General features: G+C 36.1%; 1 protein-coding gene across 4 annotated transcripts in view; it reads left to right on the top strand.

Moving 5' to 3' along the window:
- The window catches only part of FRYL (FRY like transcription coactivator), a 248447-nt gene that overhangs the window by 59154 nt on the left and 171709 nt on the right, over positions 1-17584 (top strand). For all 4 annotated transcript variants that reach the window (XM_082638429.1, XM_082638428.1, XM_082638427.1 and 1 more), the window contains exon 3: positions 4383-4514. The gene's annotated coding sequence lies outside the window, so the exon portion shown is untranslated. The remainder of the gene's footprint in view (positions 1-4382; positions 4515-17584) is intronic.

The raw sequence follows: 17584 nt of genomic DNA, 5'->3' as shown, positions 1-17584 counted from the left end.
TTCAGATTCTGAAAAGGATGACTTCAAAACAATTCAAAATCAAAATTCAAGCTCCTACTTGAAGGTAAGCTCTGTGAGGCTAGGGACTTTGGTCTTTTCTGTTCACTCCTCTGTCCCTGGTTCTTGGCACATAGTTCTGCTCAATAAATATTTGTTAAAGGTATGATTTTTGTAAATTTATGTGTGGCATAGATACAGCAATGGATTTTTAAAAATTAGGGATAGAAGAAAATTCCAGATTTAGTGAGGTTGATGTCTTACTTGGCTGTTTCTATATTTGTCCGAAATTTTTCTTTTTGTTTAAGTCTAGATGAGTAGGTAGGGCATTTGTATGATAATTTTGTGGTCGAATTCCTGTTTTTTCTGTGCCAACAGAAATGCTGTAGAATGGGTTAGAAATACTATAGAAATGTAACAGGAAAATTGTTCTAAACAATACATATTCATTCATCAGTCTATTAGAAAATGTACTTTGGCGCTGTTTTCATTTGATTCAGTGAATTAAATTGTTATAGAAAAACTTCCCCTTATATTTGAGAATGGAAAATTTTCCTAATTGTTTTCATTAAACCAAGTGGTATGGCAGTAACTGCTATTGTGGCTAAAAATGTAAAATCAACAAAATGTTGAAAAATTTACGTGCAGAGAACATTGCTTTATCAGCAAGAGATTTAGAGTTTTGCAGTGAAGCCCAATTATTCTAGCTCAGTACCATTATATGGCATTTTTAGCAGGTGATATAGTGTAATCTGTGATTGCATTAGTCAGCATCATAAGTTTCCATACTTCTTAAAATTGAAATTTGGTAGAAGGTTAAAAGAATGACAAAAGATTAAAGTGCAGGTTTGTTTTAAAAATTGTAAAAATTATAACATTTCTAAAGTAAGAGAAAAAGTGAATTTCTAAAAATTGAAGTGTGATGGAACCAGTGTTAATTTATGAATCATTAATTTTCTTTCTTAATAAAAGGGATGACTGTAAATTCTTTATCTTAATGACTTTTGCCAGCCATACAGAAAAGATAATTTGAGTAATTATTTGCTGCCTGCATTTGAGTCTTTGTGAATAGATTTTTCGCCATTTTCCATAATCTTCAGCAGATTTAAAAAGTCATTGCATTTTACATTTTCCACACTTATTTTGCTGTTACAAATAGGAGCTATGATTATTCTAATTTATTAAAAAATCATTGCATCGTTTTAAGAGGCCTTCCAATATTCCCAGAATACTTTCAATAGAAGGGCAGGAATTTTCCCTTACAGATTTCATATTTTGCAATGTGGTTTCTTTCTTTAGTTGAAATATGATTGAATCATTAGGTCACCACACATTCCATTATTCAAGTATAAGTACAGAATACATTTTGAAGTGAAATTTAGAGTTTCAAGTTGGAATCTGTGAAGTAATTTAGCTTAATCTTTTGACCCAGTGGTGTAACCCTTTCTATAGCATTTCTAACAATCTTTGCCTAAAAACTCAGTGAGTAGGAACTCTATTTCTTTATGAAGCAGCTTTTAAAAATGAATTATATAGTAATTTTTTCTTTTTATTATGTTGAGCTCAAATCTACCTTGTGCTAGGCACCATAACTTCCTGTTTTCCTTTTCAAATTATGAAGTATTCCAAGTCTGTAAGTATTGAGAGTACTTATAATGAACATCACTGAGATTCATTTATTCTTAATTTCTACTCTGCTTGAGATTATCATTTTCTGTATCAATGTATATCAGAGATTTTTATGTCGCGTCTTACTACAATTAGGATACATTAGATTTGTGGCATTTCTGTTCTTTATTATTCTCGTAATTCATTTCAGAAAGGAAATGAGGTTAATGTGTTATCTGAGCACCCATTCAACTTTCTCTTTTACTTTCTAGACTGAAGTGAAGCAGGGTTGTCCCTGAAGGACCTCATTTGACCTAAGAATCCTCCCAAGCCCCAGAGCTGGGCCACTGTTCTCTTTATTTATTACACATGGAAGCTTCTAGATCATTAGTCTTGCTGAAGGTTTAAAGCCTTGGTCCTGTAAAGCTTGTGCTCTTTGACTATTTACAGTCTTATCTTCAGTGTTGTCAAACACCAACTGACCTCCTCAAGTCACTCTTGTTCATATGACTTTTTTCTTTTAAAATAAGAAACAACAGGCTTGGTCATGTGTATACTGTGACCACAGTTACCTAACCTCTCTGACCTTGACCATCTCAAAAGCAGTAGTATAAAAATGGCAATAAAAATTACTCTTCTTGTAGATAAAATATTCTCCAAATTAATCAAGGGAAATGAAAAATAAAAATGAGTTCCATGTTAGATGATATATATGGAGACAAGGTGAAAGTGCAATTGATAGGAAAAAAAGAAAAAAAAAAACCCAAAGAACCAACAACCCAAACCACACCCAAACGAAACGAAAACAAAAACCCATCCCTGCTAAAAATGATTATAACCTATAAAGAAAGCCAGGGAAGTATAAACCAAATATTTTCCAGGGTAACTAAAGACAAAAGTTTGTTTATTTTATCAAAAGTGAAAGTGGAAAATAGGAAGGCTGTATCTCTACTGGAGAGGTATTGAAAATTCTAGGCAAACATTGGGAAGTCTTAAAATGACAGTGCTCTGACAGTGTGGTTATAAGAAGAGAAAACATATATAAAAAGCATGGCATTAGCCCTTGCTGTGTCTGAGCAGAAGGATATTCAAAAATGAAGCAAAAAGAAAGACGTAGACATGGTAGTACAAATCAATCCTAGATGCAATTTTTGCAGTGTTCCTAAAACTGCTTTGTCCTCCAGCAGTACTTGGTTTTGTGATTTGTCCTAGAAGACAAAGTGAAAAATAGTTTAAATTTCATTAAATACACACCAGTACATGACTGTGCTCTGTTCACTATGTACAAGAAATGGTATGCTATTTGTCAGATAAACTTTATTTGCTTTGAGGGAGAAATAATTCCATTAACCTTATATAAAATAAAGGATAAAAAGTTATGGCAGAATTGTAGATATCTTCTTGTTAATAGATTCAGAAATATTTGGTGGGGCAGTCAAAAATTCCATAAGTCTGAATGATATCTGATTATGAACAAGTGCATCTAAGTTACTATTTTGTTCATATTTACCAGTTTTGGGGCTTCACAGATTTGGTTTTAGTCATGATTTAGTTGATTATACCTCTGAATAAATGAAATATCATTATATTTTTTTCTAAGTTGGCTAAAGGAATTTCAGATTAAGAAGTTTTAAGTACAAAATTAATATTTCAGCAAGTAGTTCTTTCTGTTGGGTTGGGGATTAAATTCATTAAACAGAAAAAGTAGTAGGAAACCGGATGTGATTTAAAATGAAGTTGATTAGAGTTTCAATGACAAATTAAAAATGTGTCCTATTTAACTGTTGAAAAATGCACAGACCTTTCATGGTAATAAAAACATGGAATGTGCATGCTTACATGTGAGGCCTTATATGTGGTAAAAGGGTAACTCCCTATGGTCATTGGTTTCATTCTTAGTAGCCATCAAATTATTACATACAAGGTATAGTAGTTCACAATAGTTCACAATCCATGACCCACTCAGAGTTATTATAATAGGACTTTGAAAAATATACATCCTAAATACTGTCTGTAGATGGGATAAATATTAGGCCTAGTGGGTATATGAACTGTTTTGCAAATCTGATTAATTTAGTGAATAAAATGAAAATGGATTTAATGTATTATTGAACAGTTAAGGTATTAATGTATTCATTCAGTCATAGCCTAGTAAAAGCATCATGGCTTGTCACTGCAAAGAGAAGAAAGGAAAAAAACTATAGATTAAAAGGGATTTAAGAGAGACAGTAACAATTGCCTGTATGGATTTTGTTTAGATCTGGATTAGAACAAACTGTTTAAAAAAACACTTATGAGAAAGTTGGGGAAATTTGAGCACTGATTGGTAGTTGATGTTGTAAAGAAATTATTTTGAATTTATTGTAGATATTATAATGATACTGCCTTATGTTTAAAAAGCAAATCTTTGTCTTAGAGAGATACATACAGAATTATCTACAGATGAAGTGGTATAATGCCTGGAATTTGCTTCAGAATGATCCAGAGTGGTGGGAGTTGGGTGGGGGTGTGAAAATATAAATGCAGCATGACTTGCTGTGAGTTAACAATTGTGGGTTCATTATACTAGTCTTAATAATTTTGCATTAGTTTGAAATTTTTCATAATAAAATGTTAGAAAAAAGTGTAATGCAACATTAATTGGAAGAGGATAACTGTAGCACCAGGTGACACTGCAATATAATATATTCAGAAGTAAGGGTAGATATGAGTCACACACAGATGTACTTTTTATAAACATATCTAATGTGTCAATCTCATGTTTTGTTTTTCTTCAGAGCTGAAGCCGTTTATTTGAATCTTGGATGATTCACACCTAAATGCTTAATTCTCAGAACTGCTCAAGAGTCCCACAGCCAGGATTAGATGATCCAACTTACCACCAAGAAATTACTGTCTTGAATTCTACGGTAAGATGATAATAAATATTCTAAAGGCTAAATAGTGACCATGAGGTCTAAAAAGATTTTTAAATGCTGTCTTTGAGTGACTAGCCTTTATTATAATTTCTCAGTCCTGTAACTCTTATACCAAGAGTTCAAGGTTGTGATGATCAACCAAAGATCTTAGAAATATCAACATGCAAACAAGGCTTTATGGTATTTCCCTGTTATAGATTCAGCATAGATTCAGCTAGTAACAGATACTGGAGTGCCCTGCTTTCCCTCTTGCTGTATGTCTCAGGGTGGGTCCTCCAAAAACTGATGCTGGAAGGGAGTTTGGCTTCCGGGATGTTTATTAGGGATCAACAACCTATAAAGAGAGGAGGTTATTGTGCAGAGGAAATTGAAGTGTAATGTAGGCTCAACAAAGCCTTAGCCAACTGAGACAAGGGAGTCTTGTAGTTGTGGGAGTTAAGCTTCTTGGGGATGGAGACATATCCTTAATGCCTTTGCATTGGGCACAGGCCATTAAAGAAGTTTCTCAGCAAATATTTGTTGAATGAAGGAAATCTGAGAAAAATCTTGTGGTCCCTCCTATAACACCTAATCCTTGCCCTTCCTTTTTCCAGTTGAAAGGGTGGTTTAGAACAGTGAGGTTAACAGTGACATACATGGTTGTCTTGTACATCATGGACAAACATGAAAGTAACTTGTCCTCCATAATCAGCATGTGTTGCATACCACTGTGTTCCTGGGCTCCACAGATAAGGAAGACCTACAATGGGACCTGAGGAAAACCACACATATAAGTTTTAAAGCAGCAGTCCCCAACCTTTTTGGCACCAGGGACGGGTTTCGTGGAAGACAGTTTTTCCACAGATGGGGGGCAGGGATGGTTCAGGTGGTAATGCGAGTGATGGGGAATGATGGGGAGCAGCAGGTGAAGCTTTACTCGCTTGCCCGCCGCTTACTTCCTGCTGTGCAGCCCGGGGGCTGGGGACACCTGTTTTAAAGAATATGAGACTGTATCAGTAAAGAGGAAACAAACAAAAAAACAACATGGATCTAGAGGGTATTATGCTAAGTGAAGTAAGTCAGGCAGAGAAAGACAAATACCATGTGATTTCATTTATATGTGGAATCTCAAAAACAAAACAAAGGAACACACATAAAACAGAAACAGACTCACAGTGAACAAACAGGGGCTTGCCAGAAGGGAGGGTGTTGGCGATATGGGTGAGATAGGTAAAGGAGATTAAGAGGTACACATTTCCAATTATAAAATAAATAAGTCATGGAGATGTAGCGTACAGCATAGGGAATATAGTCAGTAATATTGTAATGACTTTGTATGGTGACAGGTGGTAACTAGACAGGGTGATCTTTTCATAATTATAAAAATATCAAATTCCTATGTTGTAAACCTGAAACTAGTATAATATTGTAAGTCAGTTATCCTTCAGTTAAAAAAAAATGAATGAACGAGGGACTTCCCTGGTGGTCCAGTGGTTAAGAATCCGCCTTCCAGTGCAGGGGATGTGGGTTCGACCCCTCATTTGGGGAACTGAGATGCCACATGCTGTGGGGCAACTAAGCCCGTGCGCCGCAACTACTGGGCCCTCACGCCACAACTAGAGAGAAGCCCCTGCGCCACGAAGAAGAGCCTGCGCACCATAATGAAAGATCCTGCATGCTGCAACAAAGATCCCACGTGCTGCAACTAAGACCCAATGCAGCCAAATAAATTAAAAAAAAAAAAAAAAAGAATGAATGAGGTAACATGGAAAAAACAAAAACCCTGTAAGATACAGTGATAACTCCTAGGCTATTAAGGGATATGGATTATGGTTCTAACCAGTTTGTTTTTTCTGTGTGTAGGGAATAGGCTGATCAGATATGAATTTTTAATCCTTATGCTCTAGGGTTAAGAGAGAATCTACTTCTGAGAAGGACTTTTAAATTATTTTATTTATTTTTTTTGAGAAGGACTTTTAAAAAAGTCAGTGTTTTTTTCTAGTTGGTACAGTCCTGCTTTAGGGCAAGAAATTTGAGTCCTTTACTTGAGTTCTTGTTGGGGGTTTTTTTCCCCTTTTTACTGTAGGATTCCATGAGACAGGATTTGCATTAATAAATCCTCTAAATTTTCTCTGAACCTTAATACTACATTAATGCTTTATGTGTAGAGGACTTTTACTTAACATCTTTTAAATGAATGAAATAGAGAATAATTGACTTCATTATTAATGTGGCAGAAGAAGAAGGATTAAAAACTCGACAATTCAGACCAGAAATTTCCTTGTTTTTATATTATAACAATTTTCCCTGATATCTGTGTAGACAATTTTATGCTTCATCTTTTAATATATGTAGACCATTTTCTTCATATTGAGTGTTGGAAGAGTGAGATTGTGTTTGTGTTTCACTAAGTGAATCAGATTTTTTTTATTATTAAAATGTGTATCCTTCAAAGTTATCAATTTGATTAGTTTAGGGATGTTTACGTCTTATCTGTTCCCATTTTTTTTTTTCCATTTCTTTCTTGTCACTTCGTAACCCCACCAGAGGGCAGGCAAAGGAAGGGAGAAAAGACATTAATTTAAGTTCACAAAGTCTTATGTAGGCACCTTTTACTGGCACATTTTGTCATGCTTCTGGATTGTAGTAAGGCAGTAGGATCAGCTACTTTTGCTATTTTAAAATATTTAGTAGAATGCTCAGTTATTTGGAAATAAATTGTGTAAGGTTGATTACTGGGTTTATTTATTAAATATTTATACTTTAAACTGTTCAACTTTATTTTCTTAGATTCATACATTTTAAATTATCTATTTTTTTTTTAGTAATTCATGCCAAGGTTTCCTTTGCTACTGTTGATACTTATGATTGATCATAATGAAGAGGTTTTTGTGTGTGTGTTTAAAAGTATATTGGGATGTTCATAATACAGTATAGTTTTAAATTACTCCTTTTCACCTCCTGTAAAACTTGATGTTCCTGCGGTCTATTAGTGAGTTTTCAGAATGATAAGAATTATCTTTTGAATACAGGTTACTGTTTCACATTTAAGTTGTTCAGTGTATTTAAAAATAAGACACACCTCAGACCAAAGTAAATTTGTCTTAACATTATCACAGTGTAGGTTTTCAAAGTCTAAATGTTAAACTAGATGGATGCTAAACATTTTATAGTCCCAGTATTGCTGTTGACACCCATTGTACATGTACATGTATATATGAAGTGCAGTTTCACAGTTGGTAGCTGTTTGACTTCTTATCAGTATGAACAGCAAATGTCCTAAAAATCAGCTTCAAAACAGCTGGCAGTCGACCCACCTAAGTTCATATGACGTTTCTTTGCTCTTTGACACAAAGAGTGGACCTTACCTTCTCATCAAGGAAGTTGGTACAAGCACCTTTCTGTGTGCTCGTGGGCCCAGTAATGTAGAAGAACCTTAAAATGGACTTTTTGAAGAGAGTTGTTCCTCCCATTCATTCGGGAGATGTGGTTTTGGACACTAGAGAGAGTTTTCAGGAAAGTCGTCCAAGATTGCTGAAGTTGAAACCTCTTAGTTTGCTTTCATCAGAGAAGACTGTAGATGAGGAGAGTGGCCACAGTAATTATGGCAAACACCAACATCAGCAACTAGGTAAAGTAAAAATGTATTTTCAATCCTTTAATAAAAACTATTTTAGAAAAGTAAAATTATTTTTACAAGTATGAATTCTAGTGAGCATAAATATTTATTTTGAAAATCAAGTTTAAATACTAAAAAGAATTTAAAAATAGAGTAAATATATAGTTGGCCTAAATATTTTTAGTATCAAAATTTTGCTTTGAGTTTACATGGAGAAATATTGATTGCTATAGATCAAGATAAAGCCATTAATAAAGTTAACAGTTTAGTGATCTTGGAAAATATTTTTATGATGAAGGATTATACTTACTGAAAAAAGTGTTATTTTACAATCGGTAGGGTATATACGTGAAAAACAAGATACTGAGTTTTATCTATCACTACAGAAATCACTTAAAAAAAAAGTCCCATTCTTTTGCTCTAAAGATAAAGAATATTTGGGATGAAATATTTTTTTAAAATCTTTGAATATAATAATGATTATTTTGTGTCACTACCTTTATTTCATATAATTCTGCAAAGTTGAATATAATGCCTTTTAAAGTTTGAGAGGATGATAGTCATGTGTCAGGAGAAAAATCAGGTTTGCATATGGTAACTAGAAAATGTTGGGAAAAAAAAAGGAAAATCCTTTAGGAAGATGATGAAAAAAAATGCCTGCTTTAAAATTTTGACTAAAACACTTAAAAATGTTAAAATGTTCTGTATGATTATGAATTTTTATTATAGGGAATATATAACTACTCATAAATTAATGTAATATTTAGTAGAAAGGAGATTTTCTGTAAATCCTCTGCAAGTTTGATATATATTCTTACAGCTGTTTTTATGCATATTTAATATGCACATATACATTTTTACTTATAGAATTTAAAAATGAGATTTACTATCTAAACTGTTCTGATACTTGCTTTTTCATTTAATACATCATAACCATCTTTCTGTCTCTTTAAAATGCATGCCATTGTATGACATAATAATTTATTCAATCAGTCCTTATTGATGAACACTGAGTGACTTTAATTTTTAATTATTAAAAGTAATTATGTAATAAATATCCATTTATTTTATTACTTTATTATCCATTTATTGTATTACTTTATGCCTTTGTATGATTGCTTCTTAATATAAATTTCTGTGTACATTTAAAATTTTGATAGACAGTGCCAAGTTACTTTTCAGAATTTTCTCAATTTAAGCTCCCTAGGGCAGTATCTCTATTTCTTTGTACTCTCCTTAACACTGTTTCTTGTCAGTTTAAAAAATAGGGTCGGGGCTTCCCTGGTGGTGCAGTGGTTGAGAGTCCGCCTGCCGATGCAGGGGACACGGGTTCGTGCCTCGTTCTGGGAAGATCCCACATGCCGCGGAGCTGCTGGGCCTGTGAGCCATGGCCGCTGGGCCTGCGCGTCCGGAGCCTGTGCTCCGCAACGGGAGAGGCCACAACAGTGAGAGGCCCGCGTACCGCAAAAAAAAAAAAAAAAAAAATAGGGTCATACTTAGGAGAAACTAAAATTTCTGTTTTAAAAATATTATGTAGGGCTTCCCTGGTGGCGCAGTGGTTAAGAATCCGCCTGCCGATGCAGGGGACACCGGTTCGTACCCCGGTCCGGGAAGATCCCGCATGCCGTGGAGCGGCTGGGCCCGTGAGCCATGGCCGCTGGGCCTGTGCGTCCAGAGCCTGTGCTCCGCAACGGGAGAGGCCACAACAGTGAGAGGCCCGCGTACCGCAAAAAAAAAAAAAAAAAAAAAAAATTATGTAAAAGAAAGGAGAAGGAGCTTTTAAGTTTTAAAAAGAAATATTCATATCTAGAATATACTGGTATTAGGAGTCTTTTTTTTTTATACTCTTCACTCATTTGGGTGGATAAAGTGGAGGTGAGACTACTGATGGGTTAGTGCCTCTTAATTTCAATTAAAATCTGTATATCATTCAGTACTTAGTTTTGTTTTGTTTTTTTTCTTTTTGCCGTACGCAGGCCTCTCACTGTTGTGGCCTCTCCCGTTGCGGAGCACAGGCTCCGGATGCACAGGCTCAGCGGCCATGGCTCACGGGCCCAGCCGCTCCACGGCATGTGGGATCTTCCCGGACCGGGCCACGAACCCGTGTCCCCTGCATCGGTACTTAGGTTTGTGTTCAACAGTATAGATATGCATAACTGAAGAATATGAATGTATTAATATGTGCAGTTATTTATGTTATTAAAAATTTACTCTTTAGCTTTCAGTCTTGAATCATTTAGTTGCTTTCTTCACTGTACCACAGCATATATAAGGGACCTGGTGTTTAAATGTAATATCCTATGCCCATTAGTTTAATATGGCTCCTTTTTTTTTTTAAGACTGTCTTACACATTTTTGAACATAGCATATATGTTATTAAGTATAATAATGAGATTTTGTAATTTACATTAATTTGCAAATAGCACTCAATTTAACAATTAAGGGCTTTCTATGCTATATATCTTTTTACCAATCAGTCAAAATAAAGCAAAATCATGGAACTGAAACAACTGAAGAATCTGTTTGAAATTTCAGAGGCCACGGGTCCTTTGTGGAATAACTCTTGCCCCATTTTTCTCTTCAAAAATAAAATTCAACTTTAGGGAATGATTATTAAAATTAATTTAAGGGACTTCTTTGGCAATATCTGTAAAAAGATTTGGTTTCTGAAATTTCAATTTACTGATAAAGTCCTTTTCTTGAATCTCAAAATTTGATACTAAATTTATATTGTATGTAAGAATAAAACCCACATGATTCACACCAGTCTACACACTGATTACTTGCAACTCAGCATGAATGAATTTACCTCCTGTTTGCTGGTGGTTCTGGGATAGAGATAATGCAGAAGTTTATCCAGAAGTCATGCAAAGAACTGGGTACAGTTCTAAAGGGCGTTACAGTTTGCTCATTTAATGAAAAGAGAGATCAAGAGTATGAAGAGATTTCATATCAGTAGTGCAAAGAAGGAAGTATTCTTTTAGAGAAAAACTGGTATGTAATCTCATAGCTTTGTATTTGGATCAGTTGTTTCCAACTTCTTTAATTGTTAATTCAAAATTACAAAAAATTATTTCTAAGGAATTTTAGACAAAATTGTAATATGGATTGATAATTGTACTTTTGTGAGAGGATAAGTTTGCAGTATATAGAAATTTACCTTGCTACTTTTAACTCCAGAAATATTTATAGATGCTTATGGTTTCTTTAACAAAAATATGCATAGAATTTTGAGGTATTTGCAGGGGTTGATATTTTGAAGAACACTTTTCTTCACTTTTGATAAAGTTTTTCATTTTTTAACTTTCTCTAAATTTTAAGTAACCTAATGTTTTAAAAGTTTGATAGAAATTCGCAAACAATACACCGGATTTACCAGAAATCCTCTATTTCTCTGTAAAATATATTAACTAATGCCTGTAGTACACCACTGCACACTGTTCAAATCCCCTACCACCGCTTCTGCTCCTAACAGATTCAGGTGTGGGCTTACCAAGAGTTGGTTGCCTTTTAAACCAAACTTGTTTATGCCAGTTATACTTGTAATTGTGATCATGTATTTTAATTAGGTATCACATAATTCAGTAAAGTATGAGGCTGAAAAGAAAGTTGTTTCGGTGTAAAAAAGTTGAATACTTTGCTCATACTCTATAAAAGTGAATTCCTCGAAAAGTTTGCTTTTAAATTACATGTAGGCCAGATAAGTATACAAGATTGGAAGGATTTTGCCCTCACATACCTTCAACTTCCCACTCCACTTTGAAGAAATTGAAACTAGGTATCATAGGTGATGTACATGGGCTGTATTTTAGGTGAGAAAGACAACAGAGTAATCAGCAAATTCACCTTAAGAGACAGGGACTTGGCACTACATCAAAAGTCTAGGGAATAAACATGGATTTTATATTTAAGTTAAAGCCTTTAGTAGACCTATTGATTTCCCCCCCACCCTCCCTGATTCCTACTTTAATGGAGCTTTTTGATTAAATGATTAGTTAACAGTTATAATTTATCATAAAGGAGCTCTATATAGTTGTATAATGTTGCAATTTCGTTAAAGAAGTAAATCATTTATTTGCTGTCCTTACTTAATAAAAAAAAAGGAATCAAAATGTTCATGTGTTCATGTTATGTAATCATATTCATAAGATGCTTAAAAATCCAGTATTGTTTGTGTAGAGTCCTAATTATGTGATCAAAGACTGATTTCACTGATAGATATTATTTGTGCCAGTTCTACTAATGTTTATCTTCAGGCGTAAGAGTTGGTGGGGAGAAAATGCCCTTCACTGATTCAGAATATACTTCAGGGCTGTCTCACCATTGAAGGAGAATGAATGTTAGGCATAGTTATGCCTCAGATCCTAAGAATAAGGCAGTGTCCACAGGCTTCTGTTGTGACAGCTCAAAGTCCTTGTATCTCCAGGACTGGGTTATTTTTATTCTGACGGAATCAACCTTAATTTTGTTGTTGTTCATTCTGTTTGGAGTCAAGAATAAGTGAGTGTAAATATATTATAATTGATTTTTATAATTCACCAAGAACAGAGATAATGAGACATTGAACAGAACTAAATATATGTCAACATTATTTGAGCGCCTTATGTATTCTGGGCATTGTTTTCTTGTTTTGATTTACAAATAAATGGTCTAATTTGTCTACCCATTTAGTGCATACCTGTCCCTTTTCCACTCTCAGAATGTAAGTTTTTTTTTTTTTTTTTTTTTTTTTTTAAATTTTATTTTATTTTATTTTTTTGCTTTATAACAAATTTAATCAGTTATACATATACATATGTTTCCATATCCCCTCCCTTTTGCGTCTCCCTCCCACCCTCCCTATCCCACCCCTCCAGGCGGTCACAAAGTACCAAGCTGATCTCCCTGTGCTATGCGGCTGCTTCCCACTAGCTATTTACCTCACGTTTGGTAGTGTATATATGTCCATGCCGCTCTTTCACTTTGTCACAGCTTACCCTTCCCCCTCCCCATATCCTCAAGTCCATTCTCTAGTAGGTCTGTGTCTTTATTCCTGTCTTACCCCTATGTTCTTCATGACATTTTTTTTTCAGAATGTAAGTTGAACATGGACTTTGCTTTGTCTACTGATATGTTCCAGGGTTTGGAACATAATAGTTGCTCAATAAATATTGGTTGAATGAGCAGATGTTATCCAAGTCGTCATGAAAACCCTGTGAGATAGGTTGTTATACAAAGTTTTAAAAGTTCAGAGAGGCTTAACCAAATTATTTGAGGTTTTTTGGCTACTCAGTGGTATAGTCATGCCTGTTTTTATTTATTTATTTTTGGATAATTGGATTTCCTAATACTGATATTTGTCATCCCCACAGAAAGTGTATTGGTTTTTTTCATGAATTTATTTATTTATTGGCTGTGTTGGGTCTTCTTTGCTGCGCGTGGGCTTTCTCTAGTTGTGGCGAGCGGGGGCTACTCTTTGTGGTGCGCAGGCTTCTCATTGCGGTGGCTTCTCTTTTTAGTTTTATTTTTGTCGAACCGTTGCTCTCAGTGGTTAGATTTCGTACCTCCTGAATATCTCGCTTTTGTTTGATGCACCCTATGTTGGGTAGAGGAATAGCATGGCAGGCCAGTTTCTTTTTAGAAGGGAATGAGATGAGTAAAGAGTGTTTTAAGTGTTCATCGAAGACTGGACTCTGAGGTTTTCTTTTGCCACTTCAAATGCTTGTAAGTGATAACAGACCAAAGGAGATAGAGAATCCTTTGGAATTCAAATGTCATTAAAAGATTCTTGGGCAGGACAGTGTCATGGAAGAACCTGAGCTCCAAATTATAATCAGTCTGCTGTGGAATTTCTGGCTTGACCCAAATGATACCTTGTTCTCACGGTGTAAGTATGTGAAGGAGTTCATGAATTCTTCTTGTTTATGTAAATGAGATTTGGAAGTGTTGGGCTTTCATAGTGTCCTGAAATCAAGTAGGATCCCTTACTTAAGAGGGCCTTTGGAGTACTTCTCAGGTAGTTTTCATTGGCGATTGCAGGAGAAGCCTTATGGGTGGTTATATTCATGCCTTTTCTGAGTCTGTGAGAATTCTCGTGATAGAGGAGAGATATTGGAAAAGACCTACAGGCGTGATGGGAGAGAGGCAGTGAAGTAAGTATTGAGAATGGCATGGAGTGGGGCTTTGATCCAGACTGAGTTGAGCTCCGCTGGTGACTGGCTACGTGTCTTTGAACAGGCTACTTAATCTCTCTAGGCCAGTTGACCTCACCTATCACTTTGAATGATATTTTCTTTGTAGCATTGTTTTCAAGATTACCAAAAATGGTAACAAAATTGATACATGATTCAATACATAGTGGCTATTACTGTTTAAAAAAACTTTTGAATTTTTGACTTGGAGATAGATGAATCAAATTTAACTAGGATTTATCTTTGGAGCATTCCATCGTAGAAAACATTCTAGGAATTTGGATCTAGGTCTTTCGTCGTGCATAATTCCGAACCATTTTAGCATGTGATTTATAGCTACATGACAGTTCGTGGGAACTTGAGTTGCAACACCTTCTCCTGTGCTTTCCTTCTTTGTCTATAATGTGTGCTCTTCCAAATAGCTACTGCCAAAAGATCTTGTGATTCGGATACAAAGGTTTTTAGGAGTTAGTGTAACAGTATTACTTCAGTAGGTTCTCTTGGCTGTATTTAAAGTTAGCCTAACACTTTTTAAAAAAATTTCATTTATCTTTGTCTGCGTTGGGTCTTAGTTGCTGCGCACAGGCTTTCTCTAGTTGTGGCTAGTGGGGGCTACTCTTCCTTGCAGTGCGCGGGCTTCTCATTGCGGTGGCTTCTCTCGTTGCGGAGCACAGGCTGTAGGCGCGCAGGCTTCAGTAGCTGTGGCACGTGGGCTTCAGTAGTTGTGGCTCGCAGGCTCCAGAGCACAGACTCCGTAGTTGCAGCGCGCAGGCTTAGTTGCTCCGCGGCATGTGGGATCTTCCTGGATCAGGGCTCGAACCCATGTCCCCTGAGTTGGCAGGCGGATTCTTAACCACCGCGCTACTAGGAAGTCCCAGCCTAACGTTTCTTAAGAAGGGTCATTTTGGACTGTCTCCTCAAGTTACATGGGTGTATTTTTTTTTTTTTTTTTGCGGTATGCGGGCCTCTCACTGTTGTGGCCTCCCCCGTTGCGGAGCACAGGCTCCGGACGCGCAGGCCCAGCGGCCATGGCTCACGGGCCCAGCCGCTCCGCGGCATATGGGATCCTCCCAGACCGGGGCACGAACCCGTATGCCCTGCATCGGCAGGCGGACTCTCAACCACTGCGCCACCAGGGAGGCCCGGGTGTATATTTTTAATAATTGGGGCAGTTAAGTGTGACTAGAGTTAGGGTCAGGGTCTTTACTTCTTTGGCTTTTAGAAAGGACTTTTAAGAAACTTAATCGAAATAAAAATGCATCTGTCTCCATTTTAAGAGGCCTGGAATAGTCTCCTCCTATACCACTTACTCTCCCATTTCCTAATCACAGAATTGATGTTTATCTAGTATGGTGATACTGGTTGTTAAAATATTACAATTTCTCGTATCATTTGATACTTAGCTACTCCTACGTCCCTTCCCCAAGTGCTCCTGCTGCTTCAGCCCTCTTGCCCTACCCCAGGACCCTCTTTGATCACCTCGGGTTTCATCAACTAAAGGGTGAGACCTAGGCATAACAGGGACTCCAGGACCCACCTCCACTCTGAGCCTGGGCTTGGTAAATTGTTCAGTTACCGTACCTTCCTGGTGGCTGACTATTTTGATCATCACCCCTGTTTATTCTCACTTAGAGAAACAAAAGGAAGGAGATACTATGAATAAGATAAAATAGTTGAAACAAAAGGGTATAAGAAAAATATAAATAAATATTAGGCAAAAATACTGAAATAATGTGTACAAAGATGAATAAAATGATAGAAAATAATATCTATATCAAAAGATTCTAAAAAAATAACAAAGAAGTTAAAATGCACAGTAAAATAGGTTAAGATGACTAAAGCTGAATGTAAATTTAAAATGTAACTAAAAGAATATACTAGGAAGGTTAAACAAAAATAAAGTGTGCTATAAAAGGAATTCAGGAAGCAACATACAGCCCAAGGGTTAACTCCACCCACCTATAAGTAGTGGCCTTTGGGTTGAGGCAACCATACATAGTGATAAGCTTCTAATCCTGGTTACTTCCTGAAACTGGAACTCTGCAGGGGGAATAGAAGTCTCTGTGTGACTGTCCTTGGGGTTGACTAGTTTCCCTCACCCCCAACCTCAGTTAATTATTCTCTGTCATTGTCCACTAGCTTCTGTTATTCCATTTAATATGAAAGTATTGTTTCTTTTTCCAGATAGTGAGTTCTTTGAGAACTGAGTTGGTCTTATTTATGTGGGTAGCCCCAGAGCTCAGCCCCATGGCAGGCACTTAGGAAGCAGTTATTAAATGTTTGTTGAAGGTTAGCGTCTTCTGTCCTCTGGTTCTTGTCCTTTATGTGCCAGAGCAAGTTTTCACTTGTTCTGAAGAGCTGCCGTCAGTTGCCATATTTAGCCCACTGACTTCTTCCTTCAAAACCATCTAGCACATCGCTCAGTGGGCAGTGGCTCCTGAGGCAAAAGCAGCCTCCCATTAGTTTGAAAGTGAAAAAAGAAAAAAAAAAATCCTTCAAATCAAGCAAAAGATGATCTAGAATACAAGCTTTTTCTGGAAAGGGTCAGATAGTAAATATTTCAGGATTTGTAGGCCATAAGTCTCTGTCACAACTGCTCAGCTCTGTCTTTGTAGAGCAAAAGGAGCCTAGATGAAATGTGGATGCATGTGTGTGGCTGTGTTTCAGTACAGCTTTATTTACAAATCAGGTGATGAACCAGATTTGGCTTGGGGGCCTAAGCATTCCAACCCTAAGCCAGAATATGGAAAAGGATATTGCTAACATCAGGGAGCTACATGCTGGTAATTTACCTGGGAAATAGAATGGAAACTTTGAAGAAGCAGTTCACTGTTATACTTATTTTCTGTAACCCTTGGAGTAGTGTTTTATCCATAGTAGGTGTTCAGTAAATATTTATTAATTTGATTTGGGATCCAACTCCCTCACTTATTCTCCCTGGGCTTCAGTTATCTTATCTAAAATTTAAGGGGTTATGTTACGTGATCTTTAAAGACTCTCCAGTTAAAAAAAATCTGCAATTCTCTGTGGAAGGCCAGATGATTTATTCTTTAAAGATAACAATTGTTGGCTTAACACATTTCCTGTATGCCTTTAATATCCTGCTGTGGAGTTCTGAAATAGTTGCTTTTTACCAATCATTTTGTTTTATGGACCTTTCCATAATGGAACTCATTGTCCACTAGGTAATACTGGTACCTTTCACCCATCTTTATCACTCTATCCTGCCACATGTGTGGATACAATACACACTTTGCCTTACTTTAATCATAAAATTTATTAAGCCTAGTCAT

The sequence above is a fragment of the Mesoplodon mirus genome (assembly GCF_964341445.2).
Source record: "Mesoplodon mirus genome assembly, chromosome: 2".
NCBI classification, from domain to species: Eukaryota; Metazoa; Chordata; class Mammalia; order Artiodactyla; family Ziphiidae; genus Mesoplodon; species Mesoplodon mirus.
This window is presented reverse-complemented; position numbering and strand designations above follow the sequence as displayed.